The sequence below is a fragment of the Tinamus guttatus genome, unplaced genomic scaffold, assembly GCF_059628265.1.
Source record: "Tinamus guttatus ecotype Peru unplaced genomic scaffold, ASM5962826v1 Tinamus_guttatus_pri_ptg001662l, whole genome shotgun sequence".
Lineage (NCBI taxonomy): Eukaryota > Metazoa > Chordata > Aves > Tinamiformes > Tinamidae > Tinamus > Tinamus guttatus.
The window spans coordinates 8,300-11,831 of NW_028290196.1; the positions used below are offsets into that span (position 1 = coordinate 8,300).

The following is a 3,532-nucleotide window of genomic DNA, read 5'->3' on the forward strand; positions in this document are numbered from 1 at the left end:
GCGCGGTGTGCGCGACCGCCGGCGCGGTGTGCGGGAGCGCCGCGCGGGGGTGCGGGAGCGGCGGCGCGGTGTGCGGGAGCGCCGCGCGGGGGTGCGGGAGCGGCGGCGCGGTGTGCGGGAGCGCCGCGCAGGGGTGCGGGAGCGGCGCGCGGGGGTGCGCGAGCGCGACAGGCGGCGGCCGCCCGAGCGCCGCCGCGGGGCCTTGGCCGGGCTGGGCGAGCGGCGCGCGGCGCTGCCGGTTGTTGTCGCGCGGTTCCTGTCAGGCGGCGGCGGCGACGGGGAGGACGAGGACGAGGAGCGGGCGCCGCTGTCGGAGCGCGCGGCGGCGGCGGCGGGCGGCGACGCCGGTTGTTGTTGCGGCTGTTGTTGGGGGGTCGTCTCCGGTTGTTGCCGTTCGGGTGTCGTCGCCGCCGGCGGCTCCGCGGGGGTCACGGGCGGCGGCTCCGGGCGCTGGGGGGGGGAGGCGGGCGGCGCCGCGGGGGCGGGGCCGGGCGCGGCCGCTTCCTGTCGGGGGGGCGGGGCGTGAGCGCGGCGGGGGGAGGGGCGGCCGCGGCCCAGCCCCCCGCTCACCTCCGCTCGCTCCGCGGGGGGGGGTCGCGCTGCTCTGGGGCGGGGCCGGGGCCTTCGGCGGCGCCTGGGACCTGTGGGGCAGCGGGGGGGGGGCGGGGGCGGCGGTTGGTGTTGTTGTTCGGGTGTTGTCGGGGGGTTGTTGGGGGGTTGTCGGGGGGTTGTCGCACTCACCGGCTGCGCGAGGAGCCCGACGAGGAGGAGGAGGCGGCCGAGGACGAGCGATCCCGGCGCCCCTTGGGCGGCGCCGCCGACTCGCTGGTGGACCTGGGGGCGGTTGGGGGTAGTTGGGGGGTAGTTGGGGGGTAGTTGGGGGGTAGTTGGGGGGTAGTTGGGGGGCAGTTGGGGGGCAGTTGGGGGGCGCCGTGGGGCAGCCCCCCCCCCGTCCCCTCCCCCACTCAACTCTTGCGCTTCTTCTCCTTGGACTTGTGTTTGCTCTTGGGGCTGGGCGAGCTGGGGGGCGTCAGGGGGGCTGGCCCCAACAACCGCCCCACGTCCCCCTTATTGCCCCCCACACCCCCCACCTGCCCCCACATCCCCCCCAACCTGCCCCACGTCCCCCCCGACCGCCCACGTCCCCCCGACCGCCCCACACGCCCCCCCACCTGCCCCATCTCCCCCCTTATTGCCCCCACGCCCCCCCACCTGCCCCATCTCCCCCCTTATTGCCCCCATGCCCCCCCACCTGCCCCATCTCCTCCTTATCTACCCACATACCCCCCCACCTGTCACCCACCTCCACCCCCTTCCTGCCCCACGTCCCCCCCATTCCCGCCCCACGTCCCCCCCTTTCCCGCCCCACATCCCCCCCTTTCCTGCCCACATCCCCCCCCTTTCCCGCCCCACGTCCCCCCCTCACCGATGCTTCCTCTTCTTGGACTCCGACTCAGACCTGCAGGAAGCCGCGTGTGGGGCAGCTCAGCCGTGGGGCAGCCCCACGTCCCCCCAGCCCCACGTCCCCCCAGCCCCACGGCGCCGGCCCTACCGCTGCCCCACGTCCCCCCAACCCCACATCCGCCCCCCAGCCCCACATCCCCCCCCAACCCACGTCCCCCCCCAGCCCCACGTCCCCCCCCAGCCCCACGTCCCCCCCCTGCTCACATCCCCCCCAGCCCCACGTCCCCCCCCTGCCCCACGTCCCCCCACATCCCCCCAGCCCCACGTCCCCCCAGCCCCACATCCTGCCCCACATCCCCCCACACCCCCCCCTACCGGTGCTTCTTCTTCTTGGAGCTCTTCTTGCGCTCGCGGCGGGCGGGCGAGCGGCTCTCGGACCTGCGGGGGGCATCATCAGCGCCCCAGAGCGCCCCATAGGGCCCCATGGAGCCCCATAGCGCCCCAGAGCGCCCCATGGAGCCCCAATAAGCACCGCACAGTGCCCCATAGCACCCCATAGAGCCCATAGCGCCCCATGGCACCCCAAGGAGCCCCAGAGCGCCCATAGCGCTGCACAGTGCCCCATAGCACCCCATAGCGCCCCATAGCGCCCCATAGCACCCATGGAGCCCCAGGGAGCCCCATAGCACCCCACGGAGCCCCATAGTGCCCCATGGCACCCCAAGGAGCCCCAGAGCGCCCCACAGTGCCCCATAGCGCCCCACAGCGCTCCATAGTGCCCCATGGAGCCCCACAGTGCCCACGGCGCCCTATAGTGCCCCATAGCACCCCACAGTACCCCATAGCTGCCCCATAGCTGCCCCAGGGAGCCCCATAGTGCCCCACGGTGCCCCACAGTACCCCACGGTGCCCGAGGGAACCCCACAGTACCCCATAGTGCCCTATGGAGCCCCATAGTGCCCCACGGCGCCCTATAGTGCCCCATGGAGCCCCACGGTGCCCCATAGTGCCCCACAGTACCCCACAGCGCCCCACAGTGCCCCATAGCTGCCCCACAGCTGCCCCACGGCGCCCCCTCGCTCACCTGCCCCTGTCCTTCTTCTTCTTCTTCTTCTTCTGCTTGGCGACGGCGACGGCGACCGGGAGCTGCTGGAGTCGCGGGGGACGCTGGGGGGACGGGGGGACGGTGACGTGGGGGGACATGGGGGGACACGGGGGGGACGCAGGGGGAACACGGGGGGGACGGTGATGCGGGGGGACACGGGGGGGACACGGGAGGGGACACGGGGACATAGGGACACAGTGCTGGTGGCCTTGGGGGGCTCTGGCGCAGAGGGACGGGGGGGACATGGGGGACACGGGGGGACACGGGGGCTGGCGCTACCTGACGGCCCTGGGGGGCTCCGGTGTGGCAGGGACACAGGGGGACATGGGGACACTGGGACATGGTGGGGGGACACGGGGGGTACCCCGGCGGCCTTGGTGGGCTCCGGTGTGGAGGGGACATGGGGGGACACGGGGGACACGGGGGGACCTGACGGCCTTGGGGATCCGCGGTGGCCGGATGGGGGGACACGGGGACACGGAGACGCGGGGGGGACGCGGGGGGATGGTGACACGGGGGGGACACGGGGACGCGGTGACGCGGGGTGCCGGTACCTGACGGCCTTGGCGGGCTCCGCAGCGGCGGCGCTGTCGGTGCCGTTGCCGGCCGCGTGTCGTTGCCGGTCGCGGTGTTGTTGGTGTTGTTGGCGTTGTTGTTGTCACCGTTGTTGGTGGCCCGGCGCGCCGCGCCCCGTCGAAGGCGCTGCCGTCCACGTAGCCGGCGCTGATCCCGAACGCCGCCGCAGCCGCTCGTTCTTGCGCTCGGCCGCCTCGGCCGCCTGGTGCGTCTCCGTCACCCTGCGGGGGCGGGGCCTCAGGAGGGGGCGGGGCCACCGCGGGGGGGTGAGAGAGGAGGGAGGGGGCGGAGCCACCCCGGGGGGGGCCAGAGGGGAGGGGGCGGAGCCACCCCGGGGGGGGGCCAGAGGGGAGGGGGCGGAGCCACCCCGGGGGGGGGCCAGAGGGGAGGGGGCGGAGCCACCCCGGGGGGGGGCCAGAGGGGAGGGGGCGGAGCCACCCCGGGGGG

General features: G+C 75.2%; 1 long non-coding RNA gene across 1 annotated transcript; it reads right to left on the reverse strand.

The window, feature by feature from the left end:
• Positions 1-933: 933 nt before the first annotated feature.
• Positions 934-1,840, reverse strand: LOC148590152 (uncharacterized). Its single transcript, XR_015914356.1, has 3 exons — positions 1,780-1,840; positions 1,427-1,459; positions 934-1,020 (listed from the first exon to the last, which is right to left on the reverse strand). It is a non-coding gene; the product is annotated as an uncharacterized LOC148590152 (long non-coding RNA).
• Positions 1,841-3,532: the final 1,692 nt, after the last annotated feature.